We start from the raw sequence: 21376 nt of genomic DNA, 5'->3' as shown, positions 1-21376 counted from the left end.
TATGGCGCTGGCCCTTAGAGGCCGGGTGCTAAGCCCCACCCTTCTTCCCAGAATTAAATTACCACTTCCTACTCCCGTTTTGTAATATCCTGTTTCATTTTCCCAGGTCCCAACCAATGCTAGCCTGCCACATCAATTAGCCCACCCCCTAAACCCTGCCTTCACCCTAACCATATATTAACATTGTTCTCTCACCAGACCCTATCAGAAGACCCACCTTTCCCTGTACCTCTCCCCTCTGTGGTCTTCTCAGTGCCCCACAGTGAAGGCATTTTATTGTTTTATTACTTTGTGGGCCGGCCGGACACCTTTTAATATGTGGTCTTATGTAGGATCTAGTATATAATAAAATGTGTATATCACATTATGATATGTCACCTGTGTCTCCTGTTGATACTGCTTTTCTGGAGAACCTCCATTAATGCAGTGGCAGAAGACATGGGATTTCTGGGTGCAGGAGACACCTCCAAATGCGGGGGATTATTTTATAAGAGATAAATTTTGAGTTTAAAAGAATATGCACATTCAACCACATGCATGCACACACACACGCCAATGCATTTAACCTTCCACCATCATAGGAACTGAAAAGTCCCCTGTCTCAAGCTGCATGCCTAGGAGAGAAAAGGATGCGATTCCAGTCTGAGCACAGAGACCTGAGAAGCAGCGGAGCCCAGTGGCTTCTGTCCCGGCAGAGCCTGTAGCTGGGGTCCACGGATTGGGGCCCCAGGGCAGGGAGATGGGTGTGTCTGCTCAGGAGGAAAGGATGGACATTTCTGTCCTCAGCCTCGGGTCTGTTTGGGCACTGCATGGCTTAGGTAGTTTCTCCCCTTTCTGCTGAGGGGGAAGCTCCTACTCAGTGTACTGACAAAAGTGCTAGCGTTACACACAATTTACATTATATTCACTCTCTAAGCATCAGATAACCAAGTCAGGTTACCTGAAAATAGCAATCATGCCTAGTTTTCATTAAATTGTGACTTCTCAGCTTGCAGTAGATTATCTAAGTCAGACCCTTCTGAATTGCTCATATTGGGGTTTCCAATTTTTGATACACAAACAATATGCCCAAAGAACACTTTGGACATGTCTATATTGGGTATTTCTTTTCTTTGAAACAGATTTTGGGTGGAAAACAAGTGTCCCATTTTCCTCAAAAACACTTGCTCTTTTTTTTCTTCTTGAAGGTATTTACTTTGAAATAGATTTTAACTGATCCTTCTAACTTCTTTATTTCTGCTTTGTTACTTCACTTTTATCCCCCTTGTATCCCCCTTTGAAATTTACCTCTTTAACAACTGAAATATCTCTTTATGCTGCACAGTAGAAGCTAATCAGGTTGAATATGGACTTCATATACAGCTTTTACATGTAAGAATTTTTAAGTCTTATATATGCAGTACAATAATCTCCACTTCTCCTGAGATAGTGAAATAAATAAGCTTTTAGGTCTTAGAAATAGAAAAAGTAACCTCAAACAGAATGAAACTGACAAAGAAAAGTTAATCCTGAATCCCGCTCTATCCTACTGTATGTCAGCAACTTCTGCACTCAGAAAATACATCTGCTGTTCACAGGTGTCTGGAAGAGCCTGGACTATTTGAGTGTTGCCTTGTTTGGCCAGTGCATTTGAGCCGATGTGTCTTTTCATGATTATGAGAATACAGAATTGTTTTCTCTAGAGACTTTACAAAACTTGTATTTGTGCTGAAACCTTCTTAGTAAATGACATTGCAGAGAAATTGAAAATTATTAAATACAAGCACTAAAATATGTACAATAACATGTAATTGGAGGAAAATGTCAACAATTGCATTTCTACAGCAAGATGTTCTATGCTAAGAACTAAGTAATATATTGAAAAGAAAAATAATTGGGCTGGCGTGCTTCCCAGGCAGGGACATGAAGAAGGGCTAGTCAAGTTAGAGAACTTAAACATGAAAAAATCTTGAGCCCTGACTTGAGTTTTAGATGATTCTTATCTAAGCAGATTTTTATTCACACGACTGCTCCAACTGTGTGTATCCAAGATACATCTGGATATTCAGAGCAGTCCACACTTCTGCATTTTACTTTATTTTAGCATGTGACATAGTAACATAAGTCTGTCCTCAAAACAATATTTCATAACTTCAGGAAGTCACATTAATCTGTGCTCTGGACATACTATTCTTCATTATATTTTCACAGGGTTTGCTTTTGCACAGTAAAATCCATTAAGAAATGCTTTTAGCAAACTTGTAAATTAATAAATAAGAATGGTAGGAATCTGTTTTGTAAACTATATTCAAAATTTATTTTACTGGTTTTGTAGTAACACACATGCATATGATATTCAAAGCACTAATTTTTTAGCTATTAGAGAGCATAAATATAAATGTGGACACAATTGCTCCCATATATATATCAAAAATGGCAGTATTTGTCAATATTCCTAAAATATATCCTTGTATTCATTATTATTGTAACACCTAATTTCACATCTTATTTTAAATTATTCCAACATATTATTAATACTGATTGAATACACTTTATTCTTTTACCTTATTTTTAATTGTCACATAACCAGTGTATGTATTTTGGGGTACACTGTGATATTTCAGTACATTTATACAATGTGTAATCAGGAAAATTAACATATTCATTTCCTTTAAACATTTGTCATTTTTTGTGTTGAGAACATTTAAAACTATCTCTCATAGTTATTTTGAAATATGCACTAAATTGTTTGTTTTTGTTTTTATTTTGATTTTTTCCAGTACCGGGACTCGAACTCACCATCTTACGCTTGCCAGGCAGGCATTGTGCCGTTGAGCTAAACCCCCAGCCCCTAATAAATTGTTTTTCACTTGAGTCATCCTGTTGTGCTATAGCGCAGTAGAATTTATTCCTTCTCCGTATAGTTGTTACTGGGTAACCAGTCCCTCCCGACGTCTTCTCCTTACCCACTTTCCTGGCGTCGGGTAACACTATATACTGCTCTACCTCTGTGGATCCAATCTTTTCTTTTCCAAGTATAAGAGAACTCGTGGTATTTGTCTGTCAAGTCTTGGCTTATTTCATTTAATATAATACCTCCAGTTCAACTGTGCTGCCACAAATGTGAGACATTTATACTTCTATGAAAGAATAATATACATTCTTTATTTACCACTTGATGGACACTTAAACTGATTCTAAATGATGACTCTTGTGAATCAAGCTACAGTAAACTTGAGAATTCAGGTATTTTATTATTTCATCAGCATCTCAAGACCTCTTCTCCTCCTCTTCTGTCTTCCTCTTTTTCCTCTTTCTCTTCCTTTACCTCCTCCTCTCCCTATACCCGCTAAAGGCCCCTCCTCCTGCTTCTCCTCCTCTTTTCTTGATATACATCAAGTAGTGGGATTCATGCATCTTAGGGTATTTTTATTTTTAGTTCTTCAAGGAACTTCCATAGTATTATCTTCAAGTTACATTATCAAAAATAGTATATAATAATTCCCTTTCCCCAAATTCCTCAAGGCATTTGTCATTTTTTGCCTGTTTGAATACAATAACATGGACATGATACTTCAGTCTGGTTTTGATTTTGTATTTCCCTACAATTAGTACATTGAGTATTTTACATCTGTCTGTTGGCCACTGGCATGTTTTCCTTTCAGAAATGTCTTTTCAGATCATTTGCTTATTTTCAGCTGAAGTATTTATTTATTTATTTGTCTATCTGTTGTTTGGTTATTTTACCTCTTTATGTATTCTAGATATTAATTCTTTGCTAAGTGGACCACGTGAAAATATTTTCTTCCATTCTGTAGGTTGTCTTTTAATACTACTGACTGTTTCTTTGGTATACAAATTTAGAGACACTTTTTGATAATATCCAACCATTTTTATATTTATTCACACCAAATATGTTATTTTTAAAAATAATGAGCACATAGTCTATTTTAGGCTCTATACTAGGATGTAGGCTTACACAGATAACTAGGATACTATGACCATTTTCATAATTATCACTTTGCATAGAAAATCATTTTCTTCTAAGTATGCTAAATATATTGTTATAATTTGATAGAAAACATAACAGAAGATTGGAAAAACTTGTATGAAAGCATTTTAAGCCCAACTGTAAGGTTTTTGCATGTAAATTTAGAAGATAAGGGGAAAAGATTAATTGGGAACATTTTTAAAAGGTATTTGCTTCAAGTGCTGAGGTGTTTTGATATTTTTCTGCAATAATTGAAGTCCCTGGAGATATTTACACAAGGAGTAAAATGCTCTTATTTTTGTATTTTGGGAAAAAAAAATGTTACAAAGCTACATGGAGGTTGGATCAGAAAGAAAAAAAAATAGGAAGCAAAAGGTATTAAAATTTTAATGTGTTCTATTTTAAAATGCTCTCAGCTTTTTATTTTTATCCTTAAATTGTTTTTCTTGACAGTCCTTAATGAAGCAGTTACTGAGAAGTATTTTGCCTGATAATAATAAAAACATATCTATTGTAAACTATTATGATTGCCTTGAAACATGTAGTCTCAGCTCAAGTCAGTGTCCATACCACCATTACTCCTTAGCACTGCTCTGGAAAAAATATTTATTATTGTAAAACCAAATGAGAATAATGGTACAGGCATAAGTATGCAAAAGAAGAAGGAACATAAATATATTTCTTTTTTTTTTTTCCCAGGGATCAAACTCATGACCTTGTGCTTGCCAGGCAGACGCTGTGCCACTGAGCTAAATCCCCGGCCCTTTCTTTGTGGAAGATGTGGTAGGTTACATAGAAAACAATAAACTCAAGAAAATGTTAAAATATGTTCAATGATTTATAAGAGAATTTAAGCAACTGGAAAGGCTTGCATGGCTCTCCACACCACTGCAATGATCAAGTCAAAAAGTCACTGTCTAAAGTTAAGAAGAGTTTAATAATAATAATCCTGCTACATTTTGATGTGAAACAACCTTATTCTAAATTCACATTAAAAGTACAAGAGAAGGATCAGCAAAGTAAATCAGAAAAAATAAAACAAATAGAAGAGTAATGGAGAACAACTCTGCAAACACTAAAATAAATAATAAAATATTAAATAATTAACATCTTAACTTAGAAACATATATTGGGTGAAGTCACATGCCTTGAAGTAACAATATAGAAGCAAGGAGTTTTCAGGTAACTTTCCTGTGTAACTGAGTAGCCTTCAGGAAAAATGAAATAGGTTACACAAACTTCTTCCCTATGAAATATGTGCAATATGAATATGTACTACCCATTTAGGAAAGATTAAATTTTATAATATGAATTAATACATCAAGAACCGGACATACTACTTAATAAAAATATGCAAAGGATATGAGCAGACATTTGACTGTCAAATCAACAGTGGCAGATACAAAGCTTACAAGACACGTTCAGTGTAAATCAAGATGAGGGCGCCTTATACCTGAAGCACATTTTGCATCTGGCTGATTTGCAAGTATCAAAATTTTTGAAACATACTATTTGACTGTGTTACAGGGAAAACTCCTTTTACTCTATTGCCGGTAGGAATTTAAAGTGGTATAGACTCCACTGAGGAACATCTGAAAATGTCTATCAAGGTCAAGCACATGGTCTGATGCAGCAATTCCTGGTATCCTAGCATATATTTGAAATGAGCTGCTTACATATTTGTTTTTCATCATTATTGTGCATAGTAAATGAAACAGGGAAATGCCATGGGACGTCTAAAGATCCATCAGTAAATGAGTAATTATAGTATAGTCACTCAGTGAAAAGGATTGAATGAGCTCTTACCAAACAGGTATGATGATTAACAGAAAAAATATCAAACAGTACAGACACATTGGGAAAGAATATTATTTTTTTGTTTATTTAGACAGTACTCAGGACTGCATCAAGGCCTTCACACTGAGTTCATTCTCTTCTGCCCTCCCCCTGACTTTCTTTGTTTAGATTTTGAGGTGGGGTCTCACCAAATTGCTAAGTTGCCCCAGCTGGCCTTGAACTTTCATCTGCATCAACCTCCCAGAATCCTGGCATCACGCAGGTATGCACCATCACGCCTGCCTGGAAAATACTTTATTTCTGTAAGTACAAATATCTCTGGGAGGATATACAAGACATTAATGACATCACTTCCCTATAGGGAAAGTAATAGGAGACTTGGGAGGAGCAAAGTTAGGGAGGCTGCCTACTGGACCACTTCTCGGAGTACTTAAATCTTAGCTGTCATTCTATTACCGTTAGATTTAGAAATATGACTGTAGTTAATAAATAGAGTAAAGCAGGACACTTAAAAACCTGATTGGAAGTCTGAATTTCCTAGATTTGTATGAAGTATGATTAAAAAATATTGTGAAAATTTCAATTAAAAACTTATTACAGTAAAAAGGCCCAATTCAATTAATTCTCCTCAAAATCCTCCTTCTAAGTTCAAATACATTCTTTTGCTCTTCACACCTTTTAAGGAAGTTCTGGAAGTCCATTTTCCAGAGGCTCTTTATTTGTGCTAACCTTGTAATCCATTCAAATGGTTCCCTTTCATTTTGACTTTGGGTAGAGCCAGAAGGCACAGGATGCCAGACTAGGTGAATGAGGTGGAAGAGGACACAACATCAGGTTTTGATGGGCCTGCCTTTCCACTGAACGACACTACCAAGCACCATATTTCTGAACATGCATCCTAAAGACACTGAGGAAAGAGAATTTTCAGAACTCCTTCAGAAAGTAAAAGACAAAGATAGGATAAGCGTGTTTCGAGCTGAACAGGAGTCAAGGGAGTATTTTGAGGGGGAGAATTGGCAAAGGGTCTTGCATTGTAATAAATTACTTTTAATTTAATCAGTCACCATATTGTTCTGTCACTCTGACTATGTTGAAGTCATTGGTGGTATAAAGGTGTGCAGTGTGTACTGCAGTTTCTTTTTCAGCTTCAGAATCTAGAGAGGTAAAGGTTATATCATAGTCACTTAAAAATTGTGCTTATTTTGAACTCCTGTAAAAATACAGCATTTGCAACATGCAAAGTACCTTGAGTTACATGTGGAATAACTACAGAGGCATTGAATTTAGGGAGAGTATTCAGTGAAGTGCCAGGATGCCTGCCAACTGCTTTACCAAGGGAACAAGGACGTTATTAATCTCATTTCTCATTCTGTCTTACACAGAATTGTTTGCATATAGGTGATATACATAGTCGTAGCCAATTATATATCACAACATCAAGAGCTAGTAGTATTTAGCACTTCTAGTCAAATAGAAGGTACCAAAATTCAAGTATTTAAATAGCAAAGATGAGTCGTATGTTGGATAATGTCTGAGGTCTATTTGACAATAAAAATTGCAGGGCAAAAATCAAAACAAAATCATAGCATATAAGTGGAATACTTTACCAAAAATGTGATAACATACTTCTACCCATTAAGAAGTGATAATGGAAGCTTTTTTTTTCTTTACTTGAGAATTAATTTACTGATTCTCAATGAACGAGTTAACCCAATAAATATTTGGGCGCTTGCTTTGGCAAAATATAAAATCACTTCTTATGGTTAAAGTCTATTTCTCTTTCTAGTATATAAAAAGGTGTCCTTCATGTCATCTGGCTTTTAAGCACTGTGTGGTGGCTATGAAGTCTGAGTTTCTTGGATACATCAATTTTATTGGCTTTGGAATCTGTCTGGGGGCAGTGTATGGTTGTGTCATAGAGGTATGGCCAAGGGTCTTTGCTGGGTCTTTCTTAGTTTCCTTAGCCTTTCCTCTCTGGTACTGTTCCGCTCCTCTGCTCTCAGCCCAACATGAACTAAGTATCTTTGTGCCACCACACTCTTCCACCATGGAAGCCACGGTTCCTGCCTTGAAGCCAGCTGACTGTAGATTGAAACCATGAGAAACTTAAACGTCTCCTCCTTTAAACTGTGGATGCTCAGTACCAACACACACACAATTCTTTTTATTTCAGTGTTACTTTGCATATTTTAGGGGAATGTCCTTCAAAAATTTCAGCTACTTTCTCTGATTTTAAAAACTCTTGAGAATAAGATTCATTTTAAGTATGGGTTGAATGTTTGGCGAGTTAATCCCAAAGTCATATGTTCATAATATTTGCAAATGGGACCTTTGAGAAATAAACAGGATTAGAAGAAGTCCTGAGGTGCAGCCCCACAAGGTCACCATGTCTCTAAAGACCAAGAAGAAAGTGAGACTTGTCTGGTCTGCTGTGTGGTGCCCCTGTCCCACAGGTCCCAGTGCTGGGGTGTTGTACTTTGTGTCTTGGTTACTTTTCTCTCATTGCTGGGACAAAATACCTGACGCCCAAAATGAAGGAAGGAAAGGTTTATTTCGCTTACAGTTTGTGGAGGTTTCAGTCCGTGCTTGGCAGATTATAAGGCAGAGTGGCACATGGCAGAGGGCTACAGCTCAGGGTGGCAGAACATAGCAAAAACCACAACCACACACCAGGGCGGAATGGGGGAGGAATGGCCTCAAGCAGCTTCTCCCTTTCCCTTACATATGCAAACTATCCACCCCAGGGTGGGTGTAGCTCTCACACCCATCAAACTCTAAAAGCCTGCCCCATGGCAGCTTGAGGCTTTGGGGTGACACACAGACATAAACCATAACAACTTGTCAACCACAAGAACTGTGAACTAAACAGACTTTTATGCTCTAGGGTAACCTGTCTCGTGGATTTTTTTCATGCCAACAGAAAATGGACTAAGAAAAATATTCTGCTAATTTTGATAACAAACCTTTAGATTACAAAAGTTATTTGGTAAAGCATATACATAACTGAGTAATTTTGAATTTAGGATACAGAGATCCACATTTAGATACTCAGTGTTTTTCAAGAATTTATAAAATCATGACCGTTAATGATGTTTTCTTAAAGTTTTGAGGAAGCTACCTATAACATGTCATTTTGTTTTGAAATTATAGTAATTTAAACCCTGGAGAGTCTAGTTTTCTATGGCTTTAGATTTAAAATGGGCTCAATACAAGTATAGAAGGACAGACAGAGGTGAAGACTTCCTTCCTTCCCCTCATAATTCTCCAGAGTATCTGTGGAATGCCATGGAATGCAACTTCTCAAAAAAAGAGAAGCCCAGTGACATGGTCCAAGCTTCATTCCTGTCAATCCTAGGAAAAGTGACATTGTGAGTTCAGAACAAACTGCTCAGGAAAGCCCAGAATTTGCTCTGTTCTCCACTGGAAACTGTATATCCTTCAAAGGTTTTTTGAAGTGTGTTACACAGCCTCTGAGCTGCCCCACTCAGATGGACACACTGCCTTTGAGGTCTCTCACCTGTGATACCAAGTGTGCACACAAAGCCAAGCCTCCATGTGCACTGAACAGCTTTCCTGAGCCTCAGAGGACCAGTGAGAGGAAACGGACCTCAGGCTCTGTCTCTTGCTGCCAGTCTCTACATACAGTAGACTTATCAAACTCTGTTGTGCGAATGTGTTACTTCTTACCAGATTCAGACAAAGACATAAGCAGTGCACAATGGATCAAAATAGTAGCCAAAGTTGTAATGGGCATAAGCATACAGGTTTGTAGGAGAGTCCTTTCTTGGAGGTGGTACTTAGCAAATCTACTTTGCATCCTCCCACTATGAGTGTAGGGCATGATTGAAAGACAGGACCAGAAACTTGATGTGTTACATGTAACTGATGTGGAAAGGGCCTGCAAATCCATCCCCTACCTCCAAGCAGCCCTGCTGTGTTTTTCTTTCACTTTGTTTCCTTTGAGAAGGGGGTAGACAGCTTCTGCCTCAGTTTAGGGTAAGTTAGCTAGAAGACGCCGCATTCCCCGAAGGTGACTAGAATTCTTCTTTAAAAAGGACTTTATTTAGCATCAACCTATAACAACCGAACACAGTTTTTGAGGTGACCCCATTAAAGCTGCCACCTTGAGGGTGACTGGGCAAATTTCCAGTGGCCATAAATAAGCGCATTTTTCACAGCAGAGTTAGGAGAAATGAAATTCTTCTTGTTGTGGCAGACGAGACAGGCTTCTGTCACACACCGCATTTCTGTGTGTGATAAATGTCATAGCAATATGTCATTTCCATGTATCTCTTGGTTATGATCTGAGAGAACTGTCCTTCTCAATGGATGGGAAATGATACACTGTTACGTGTTGAAGGACAGTTGGTGTAAGTTTGGATACTTAACTAGAGTTAAATTATGGTCTTCAGAATTCATCTGTATCACTGGAAGTCCATCACTTCAGAAACTGATCTGTCTCTTTTGTTTGTGTTTTAAAATACTGGGATCAATTTCTCTCATCTCTTTTCTTTGTGACAAAGTATTTTAAATATTATTCTTAATTATATATTCATGAAATATGCTATGTATATATATTATACATGTGCATGTAAATATCTATGCATACACCTAACAAATTTGCATATGATATAATCAGAAAAATATATGAATATTTGTATATTACATGTATATGAAAAAGAAGAAATTCATTAGATATATGAAACATACATGCAATGCTTTTACTCATTTAAAACATGTATAAAACACAAAACAAATCCAAATCCGAGTTTCAGATAAAGTAAAGATACCCAAAACCTTGAGGAGAGAAAATAATATTTACCTTTTTCTTTTAACCCCAAGAGAACTATAAAACAAACCACGGTGTTCAGAGTACTTTTCTTTTCTTTGCAGAAAATATTATCAAGGGCAAGAACCAAAGATGAACACTGATTCTATTTAAATGCTTTTCCTGTGGGGAGCACAGGCTTCCCCCCAGAAACCTGTCAGCTTTAGAAAACTCCTGAACTGGCACAAGAGATGCAGAGCTTCCAGTGGCTGGACCCCACACCTCCTGGAAGGAGACAGAGTGTCTTTGCTGGTGTGCCCACTTCTGGTTTCCCCACTTCCTTTTCCTCTGTAACTTCCGTAATGCGGTGCCCTTGGCTGTCTCAAGGATGTATTTGCTCAGGGGCAAAGCACTCTTCCTTCTCCTCCTGGGAATGCTGGGTTTACTTATTAGTAGTGTTACCATCTCTGCTCCATGGTGTTTAGACATTTATTTTCATTGGAAAGTGTATAAATGTATATAGACAAAACATTTATATTTTAACATACTTTTCATATTGTATCTTCATTATATTTATTCTTCCAACATGTAAGATTTAATTGTTAAGTTTACTCTAGAGCAAGTATTCATTTCCAATTAGTTTCTTGTTTCTAAGTGGATCAGCCACGATGACCATTTCAGTGTATTAGTTTAGTTTAATTGCAAATTTGAGCTGGATTTATTTCCTTCCTTCCTCCCTGCCTTCCTTTCTTCCTACCTTCCTTTCTTCCTACCTTCCTTCCTTCCTACCTTCCTTCCTTCCTACCTTCCTCTACCTCACACAATTCTTTTGTCCTACTTAATTAAATTCTCTCATCTCTTCTACCCAGAAGTCTGAATTCCTTCCTCATGGCTTAATTAATACTGTTATATGAGTTATCTTGAATCCTTACTCAACAGCCTTCTGGGGCTTTTTAGACTATTAAGTCAGAAGGTCTGGGTTTCAGTCCTAGCTCTGCAGTTGAGAGCTGCTCATTAATGTGACAGGCAGCAGCCTGCAGACCCATGAGGACATTCACTGGAAGGGGAGCCTCTACAAAAGTCAAGTGGAGATCTTTCATGGGAGAAACCATTATCAGTAAGTCTCTCTGCACATCTGGCAGCCAGAGCACTGAGTCCCTTCCCCTGCAGGGCATCTTCTCCATGATGCTTACATAGCAAATGCTCTTGGATTGTACAAAGATTGTCTGTCCCTCTGGAATAGAGTAAAAGAAAATGAAGTAAAATGTAGAGAATAAAACGAAATTTTAACCTCTCTAGAGCAAAGACTTTGCAGGCTGCCTGTAGTCCATCATAGCACATCAGAGTCACAGGCCCCCGTGAGCTCAGCTGTGACACGGACCCTCCATAGGAGCAGCACTGCCCTTTGGTGCTGTCCCTGTGGGACTAAGGGGTGGAAATACCGACTGTGTCTTGAGATTCGTGCTGCTTGATTAACAGTAAATTATAAAGCTTTTGTCTCTGCTCCAAAAGCCTTGTATTTTATCCCTGATTGTGGGACATACTAAAGTGTTAGCTTGCAAGGATGGCATGATCTCAGAATTTTCAGTTACTGACAATTACTTCACCAAAAATTACTAAACTTCTCTAGTCCTCATTAGGGTTGTTGAGAAGACTAATTGAGCTTATAAGTTTAAATTACATCATCCAATGTCAGCCATCCAGGAAGACTCAGTAATGATTAGTTAGTATTATGTAATGCTGATATATCATAAGCCAATAATATTTTAATATAATTGATGAAAATTGCATCATATTGAAAGAAAAATGCAAATTTTCTTCTCTCTTCCAAATTATTTGTTTGAAAGAACTCAGCTAAATTCTCCCAAAGTTTCTCCACAGATCTTCCCTCTTGATGCCTCAGGTTTTCTTATTCCTTCCACCTCGCTTTAATAAATACCTGCGAGGCAGCCCTGGGAATATTTCAGTTATATCACTTATGATACTGAGTCGCACAGGTAGGAAATTATTCACATTTGTTTGACTTCCCCTATGTCAATTTTTAATAATCACATTTCAAATGTCAAAGCAAAACAAAACATTCCTTCATCCTTGAAAAGGAATAGAGTACACCTTGAACTGCACATACATATTCAATACTGGATCTGAAACCAAAATGTCCCTGTGCCTCTTAAGCCTGTAAGTTCAACCAGGTGACGCTAATACAAACTTCCAAGTATTGCTGGCTTGACTTTACCTAAGTTGAGGAAATCAATGCCTACTTCAAAACCTTTCTCAGTGTGTTTCTGAGAGGCTCTGGAATGTGCTAGAAGGGAATCAAGATGATGTCTCTGTGGTCTTCATTTCTCTACAGAGATACTCTGCTGCTTACTAGACAGATGCTGCTGGTTCGCACCGTGCTCCTCCTGGCAGACACGGGGACCCTGAGCTGTCCAGGCTGAGGAGATGCCTGCTATAGAAAAATAGGAGAAAGGGCCCCTTTCCCTTTGTGGGGTCTGGTAGCACATGCGCTCTGAATAATCACCCCTGGGGTCAAAGTTGGCTCCTCTGAAAACGGCATTCTTGTGTTCTGCCTAATCTCTTCCACTGTGGCCAGCTGGGTTGAGTTCCTGACTTGTGGCTGAAGGAGGACTCTGGATTTGTCATTCTTTTATTTTTTCTTCTATAACATTCTGCCCACATGCCAAACACTTGAGAAAGTTTTATTCCCAGCATCCCGGTCATCTTGAGCAAACCTCCCTGGGGAAGGGACCTGTTCACTACAACTAAACCTCAGGTCTTATGTAAACATCCAGGTGTTTGCCGCCCACAAACACAAGTCTAATTTTAGAAGCCTCTTTTGCAAAGGTTCCAGAATCTGATATCACTCTCCAGGGACTCTTCCTCCTGACCCACAAAGATCTTCCACCCCATCTAGTACTTTTAAAGATCTTCCTGAAAGTCATCAAAATTCAAAACATTTCCTTGCCTCCCTTTGCTTCTCAAATTTTCCAAAGGAGTTTAGTTTGAATGATTCCAAGAGAGTTTCCTGGCAAAATCAAGTGCATAACCTTAATCTCTGACAGAGTACTTCTCTGCTAAGGGGACTTCACATGGCAAAGCGTGAATACAAGTTGAAGATATCAGTGTCAACATTAACTAAATATTTGCTACTTTAGCAGCATGGCTTTAGAATTTGATTCTAGGGTCAGGAGAAGTCAGAAGATATATGAAATCCGGGGGTGGGGGGACCATCTTCACAACTGTAAATTTGTGTGCTTTCAAAGTGGAAAAGACGTGGAAGGAGATGCAGAATTCTTGATAGTAAAATGCAACAAAACAGTTCAAAATGCTCAGAAAGAACAGGGTGTTTATGAGGTATGTAATGATAAGATGTTTAAAAGAAGAGAAGAGGTCTCCTTTTTTTTCTGTCCCAGGGAGTGAATCTAAGACCCTTGCAATGAGTCCAATCCTCAGTGCTTCTTTTTTTTTTTTTTCTTTTAAAAATTTTTTTCTGAGACAGGTTCTCTTTAGTTCCCAAACTGTCCCTGCTGGCCTCTAGCTTATCATTCTCCTGCTTCAATCTCTCAGAATGCTGGGGTTAAAAGTGTGTGCCGCTATGCCTGGTCGCCAGGATGCTGTTGAATCTAAATAAGTAAATGATAAAAAGTCTGAAAATTAGTGAAAAATGGAAGCTCTCATTTGGGAAAAGAGTTGAATGCTGATAATATGTAAATTAACTCTCATGAGTACAGATTTGTGGTGTTTTGATGTCAAATGGAAGTCATGGTAAAAATAAGTAGGATTCCCCCTGACCTGAGTATGAGTCTGGTCGGAAATGGAGATTTCTGGTACAGCAGCTCACTAACTATAGAAATTGAAGCAGCTCGGACTAAGAGTCTGGATTGCTTAGGATCTTCTCACTCCTAAGTATAACTTATTAGACACCTAAATGTTTCTTAAAAGCTTGAGAACAGTTTCTTTTTGAAGTACAAAAATATTTTTTAAAGTGAAATTTAAATACATGCTCTGAATGCAAGTAAAATATTAAAGGAATATAGATAAACAGATTCTAGGGACATTCTTAAGTATGTGAATGTTTACTATCATTATGGATGAAAATATGTAAAGTTTATAGTTAAAATTTACTAAAATTGTAGGTTAGGTTTATAAATACCCAATTAATTTATTATAAACCCTATCAATTTAATAGCACTTTCAAAAACAAAAACTAATTCAAATGGTCACTTAGTGTACCCAAGTGATGAAATAAATTGCTGTAAAAATATATCTGGTAAAAACAATATTTTCTAATATGACAGAGAAAAGTTTATTCTCACAAGGCTTGGAAAATTCATGGAAAATGTTCAAGGAGAAGCCTGCTCTTTGGAGAACATTTTCTGTAGATTTGCTAATCAAGTAAAAGTATGAAAAATGACTGTCAGACCTAATAGATAAATTTTTGAAGTAAGTAAAATATTTTCAATAATAGTTTGGAATTTTTTGCAAGATTTAGATTTGTTTAAATAAACTGTATTTCCTGAAGATGGATTTTCTTAGGTTGCAGGTGGTGTGGATTTTATTTTTTTCCTCATTTCCTCTCACAGTATTATACACTCCTTTATCTACTTTCATACTTGACTAATATCACAAAGGAAAGGGTTATTAAATGGTAAGGCTTTGTCATAATATCAGTTTGGGAATAATTTCTGCCATGAGACTGATTTGCGTTCTCAGGCTCAATTATATCTCCGCTCCCCCCCAGGGCACATGCAGCAGAACATTTGAGTCGACGTTTATTACATCCATTACGGATATAAAAAATAAATTGTTCAAGACATGTCAAAAAGTTGTTTGAGAAGCACACATGAAGACAGGAAAATAATCAGGATAAATTTATGCCTGCTGTAAGTTAAATATACCTCTATAGTATGAAATAACAGCTGCATCACCCTATACTTCTTAATCGAGATGTTTAAAAATATCCGTCCAATGTAAAATAAGTCGTTCTTCTCTGTACATATTGTAATTGCATTTTCTTTTTAAAGAAATAGGTGGAACTATCTATTTTAAATAAATTATTACTGGTTGATGAAATTACTTGTGTTTTATCACAGTATTTTATATTTTATCATGCTGTCACAAAAAGTACTCTACTAGGAAGAACAGAAGCTGACAATCAACATAATGGTAGACTCAGAGGGTTTTACACTACTTATAAGCAGGCAGATGCTAACATATGTTGGGCAGGGGCCGCAGTCCAAATGGAGATTCATAAACTGTAGTACACTGATTTCCAAAATGGCCTCAGTTATATGCTCTTCCCTGAAATTTGATGCAGTGTGAATTTTGTGGCTCTTTTCATAGAGAGGTGAAATCTCTTTTCTTTCTACTTGCATTCTTCCTCATCTTGTGGCTCATCTTTGGCCAGTAGAATACAATGGAAATTGTATGGTGATACTACTGAGATGAGGCTACAAGAGACCTTGCATGCATTTGCACTTTCTCTGAAACTCCAACACAAAAACATCATGGCTCTCCTCATGTCAAGGGGACTCAGTTGTGATGGCTGAGACCACACACAGCAGGCCAGCGCCCAACCAGCCCACTTACTGACCGCGGGCAGAAGCTCAGGCTAGCCTGGCCTACATTAGCTTCTTAACTGCAGCTCCATACTTCTTCAGGAGTGGGACTGACACCCACATATGTGAATGCTTCAACTGGCTAATGCGTGTGACATCAAGAATTTTCCATGCCCACTTATAGTGAGGACCACTGCACTGCAGAAGTGTGTACATGATAGTATGGTCGACCATGGGAAGAAAACATTCTGGAGAAAGCTCTTATAGTGTCAGCAATAGGCTTGGGGTACTATGGAGGGATTTATAGGAGACAGGGTATCCTAAGCATTATCTAGAGAGTGGATGACAACACACATTCCAGGTGTGTATTCACTTTTTCCTCCTAAACTGCTTACCATACAAGAAGAGAAGAGCAAGATTAAAGAAAGCTCAGATAGTATCTAAATTATGTAGTCTAGGATGACTCTCTTGCCCCGGTCTATCTTAGGAGGGTGCTGACTAGCAGACCCTGAAAACAACTTGTGAAAACAAAAATTGGGATCCCTCTCTCTGTCCATTATTTACAGATACCATGTTTTAATAATTAGAAAACTGGAAAAATCAATGTGCAATTAAATGAATGGAAACATATTCATATACATATACTAATACATATATAGTAAGTTTTATATATATAGTTTATTGCACTTTAAGTGTATTGCCCAAATATTCCTTTTTTACTATGTTTTTTTCATTTTTCTCTCATTACAAACCAATTTAGTTAAAATTTCTACTACAATTATGTATTTGACTAGTTTTTCTTAATGCCAGTTTTTACTTTATAAAATTTGAGTCTGTTCAGTGCTAAAACATTTAGCATTATGATGATATTTTCCTGGAAAATGTACATTTTCTTATTTGAACTCCAGTAATGCTTTTTGTTTTTACATCCACTTTTTCATTCATTATAATCTTTTGGGTTTTGTTTGCTTGGCAAGTCACTGCCTGTACTTGTAGTTTCAAGTTTTCCGTATCTCTCTATTTAATACACAGCAGCATGGTGATGGATGAGCTTAGTGGTAACTTGGTTGGCTCTGGAGCTGCCTAGAGGATTAGTAAGGCTCACTTTTGGGCATGCCTCGGTGGATCATGGAGACATGACCTTGAGATCTACGTCTGACCCTCTGTCCCTACATCTCTGGCTCTGCCCCCTCCTCTGCTTTGTGGGCACCATGAACTGAGCAGCTTTGCTCTGCTGTGCACGCCAGCCATGATGGTTTTGCCATGGAGGCAGCAGACCATGAACTGATACCTCTGAAACTTTGTGTCACAAAAGCATTCCTCGTTTGGAGGTGAGGACGTTGAGTATTTGTCCCCAGCAAGAGGAAATTTGACTAGTACCCACATACTTATTTTTCTTTAGTAATTTTATGTAACAACATGTAGTGTGTACATGCTTTTTAAATTTTTCAACATATTCTGGGTTATTTATGGGGTTTTTTTCTCCATTACGTTCAACTTATTTGTTACCAGTCTTTTTTCAGAAATTAAAATGGACATATACAAGTGGGTGGTTTTCTGCTTCTAAATATTGCAAGGGCACTTAACTCCTTCTTTTGGAATGTATTTTTGATTTAATTATATCTGTATTATAAGCATCATATCATAACATTATTTTTGCTGTATAAAATCAGCATTCATTTAGATTTACCCACACAATAACTTTCTCAAGTGCTCTCTTTCCCTCCTTCCCGTCATTGTTTTTGTATGGAATCCTTTATTTCTGTTTGAAGGAATCTTTTAGTAATTTTCTTATTGTTTGTTTAATATATTAATTTTCCCTTCATTGAAAGCCTTCTGTCATTGAGTTTTCAATTCTATTTTGAAATGTTGTCTTTCAAAAACTTTGAAAACGTCACCCCGTTATGTTCTGGTTTATTAACTTCTGTTGGGAAGTCTTATTGCTTTATGCTTAAAGTAATTGTTTTTGCATCATTCCTGGCCTGCTGTTAGCATTTTCTTTTACACTTTTGGTTTGCACCAAGTATCACTGAATACTCTTTACTTGTTTTGTTTTGAATGAAAATCTACTTGTAGAGAATCTTTAATTGTTCAGCTGATACTAGATATAATGACAAAATACGTTAAATATTTTTTTTAAAATAAAAAAATTCATGAAGAGATACTTTGCTAAAAATCCCCTCTAGATCCTCTCCCTTGCATGAAACACACTTACTCCCTTCTTCTAGCCACTTTCTGAAGCAGTGCTGTGAGCCCTTTCACATGAATGTCTTTACTTTTGCTATCACGGCTGCCTTGATGTCCTAAGTTCATTAAAAATGTTGTCTATCATCATTTTGGCTTTGGGAAAGTGTCAGAAGTTTCATGAGGTCAAGTCTGGTGAATAAAGTAGATGCGAATATGCACCATAATATTTTTTGGCAGAAATTCCCAGAAACTTTTGATCAGTGGGGGCTGATCAAAAACTACTGTGGCTGTTTAAATTTTAAAACTTTATTATAGTAAAAGACACGTTATCATTAATCCCCTTCAAATTCTCAAAATAGTCCTACTTTTTTAAAAACCATATTTTTTGTCAACATGTCTTTCTGTCACAAGACTTTCTAAAAATTTAAACATTCACCAACATTTGAATCACTACTTTTATTTGCAGCACTTTTGGAAACATTTTATTTCTTCAAATAAGATTTCTACCCTTTTTTCCTCTCCTTTTCCTCAGTATACACTAGACCTTGTCAGTGTTCCTTCTGTGCCTTAGTCTACGTTTCTAGTTTCATATAGAATTTTACTTACTCTTTAGTTTTCAGTCTGGATATTTTATGCTAATTTACTGTATGCTTAATGACACCTCTTGCTCCATGAGCAAATGACTACTACTAAGCTTGTTTATTTAGCTTTTAGATTATTATAGTTCTAAATTCTAGAATTTTCATTTGATTTTTAAAATTCTAAACCTGGACTGTGTTGTTTTCTATTTTTTGCCTTTGTTATCTTAAATGTATTAATTGCTTATTTTACATATTATGGCTAATATTTTGAAGGGATTGTTTCCCCCTACAGTCTAGTTTTTCCTCTTGGCTTTCTGTCATTTTGTCTCATCTGTGATAGACCTGGTAACTTTTGCTGGAATGCAGTATATTATATCCGAAAAATTGTAGAGGCTTTGGTTGATGGTATTTCTAGAAAAGAAAATTCATTTTGTTTCTTTCACACAGTGATCCTCATGGAATATGACCCTAATCTAATTATGCTTCAAGTAAGATAAGGAAAAGTTAAAATGTTTGTGTGCATTGGTGTATAATTCAGTTTTTCCAATTTGTAGGAACTTTTTCCTATTAAGAAGTTAAAGTTTGTGTAGAATCTCCTATATTTTGATGCTCTTTTTCTTGTGGGACCTTGTACCTCAGTGGTTTATAATGAAAAACCTGACTATTATTCAGCAATGTGAATTAATAGATTAATATGGTTGAAGAGACTGGATTAAGTTTGGAGATAACATTTTTATGTATTGAGTAGTGAAATTCAGTTATAAATTTTTACTAAAGCAACATTAAATCTACTCCTCATGAATAAAATGCTGAAGAAAGTAGTGGCTCTAACCGATCTAAATTACATAAACAACATATATTTGAAGCTTCCAATCCGTGCCTGTGATGTTTCACAAGGAAATTTCCATTTGTATGGAAAGCTTTACTGAAATCCTCATTTTATCCTTTATTTGTGATTAGAAGTAGTTTTATTAAATTCAGTTCTTTTAGATTTCTCTAACTTCCCTTTCCCCTGCTTGCAAAATATATCATTTTAAGTATTTCTGGCACTGAATAAAGTAAAAAGATTTTTAAAAATCAAAGCATCTAGTGATTCTGCAATTGTTTCAGAAATATTTTTCAAATAAACCATGATGTAAAATATCTTGGGTGAATTATTTAACCTATACGTATGTTATAATTTATAGTAAAATTGATTCCTGCTTATCATTATTTTAATAATTAGGAAGGTAATTGAGAATATAGTAATAGTAAGTGCTCTTTTAATGAAGCAGAATAAAAATATTTGCATATTGTCAGCTTAATTTTGAAATGATGTCTCACTTATTGTGTCATTGCACCTTTGATTCTGTACTCATTTCTAAATTAGTTGAAATTGAAAGGCATGTTGAATATCATTATACTAAAATCATCAAAGTGGTGTCTAATTTTCTCTATAATTTAATGTACTCAGTTAAATTCTATTTATATAAACAAAAACAAAATATACTCTGGAGAATTCTAACCAAATTAATAATGATTTTCAGTCAAGAATTATGCTTGGAAATATATTTTATAGCTTTTCTTAAAGCTCAGGTAGAATCCTAAATTAATTAAAACATACGCAGTATTGAACTAAGAAAGATTATATTTCAGATACAATTTGCCAGCCTAATTTTATGAGGCTTGAATTTCTATGGTAACTCCCTCATCCTAGTTTTTGGTTAGCTGTGAATATTCTAGGAGAACTAGGGCAAGGACTTCAGATCATGTGTGAGCAATAAATTGTAAAAAATTTTTAATGCTCTAAACCGAGTGTGTTGTGGTATGCCTGTAATCCCAACACTCTCAGAGTTGAAAGCTCACAATTCATGAAGAGCCACTTCTATGAGATCTTCCCCAAAGACTGCTTGAAGTCCGTCCCTGATATGCATGGAGTATGAATCAGTTATGTGTTAAAGTTTGAACAAGTTGCATATGTACTAGCTCTTCGTCACATTTGAACAAGTTTTGGTCTTTCTACCTATAGAAAAAGCAAATGTTGGGCTTCTGTAACATAAACATGTTAGTGTAACTCATCAGGAAACCCTGACCATACTCCTTCTTATATCCCACTAATTAAAAGTATTTATTCCTTTCAAAAGCATTCTCCATTATGATTTCTTAATAGAGCAAAGAAAAACACTGCTGTATCCTCCAAAGGTGTTTACGATCTTGGAAAGGATGTTCTGTGACTTAAACAAGACTTTGAACATTATTCAATATTGACAGTGTGGCAGCATTGGCAACTTGTTATTTCTTGAATTCATTTTATTTGCCTTCATTTTTGTTAGTGAAATAAGCTGTGTTGTAAAAGTGGAAGTCATTTGTACAAGAACAGTATTTCAGAACAGAAATGCTTCTATTTTCAAAATCATTAAAACATGCATGCCTGTACATAATAGTTTAAAGTAACAAAATAGCTACTGATTTAGCAGTGCTTCTCATAAAAACCTACTAGTGTTTTTTACCCCCAGTACACAAATATTCATTC

This window comes from Chinchilla lanigera, unplaced genomic scaffold, assembly GCF_000276665.1.
Source record: "Chinchilla lanigera isolate Chin_1 unplaced genomic scaffold, ChiLan1.0 scaffold00017, whole genome shotgun sequence".
Classification (NCBI taxonomy): domain Eukaryota; kingdom Metazoa; phylum Chordata; class Mammalia; order Rodentia; family Chinchillidae; genus Chinchilla; species Chinchilla lanigera.
This window is presented reverse-complemented; position numbering follows the sequence as displayed.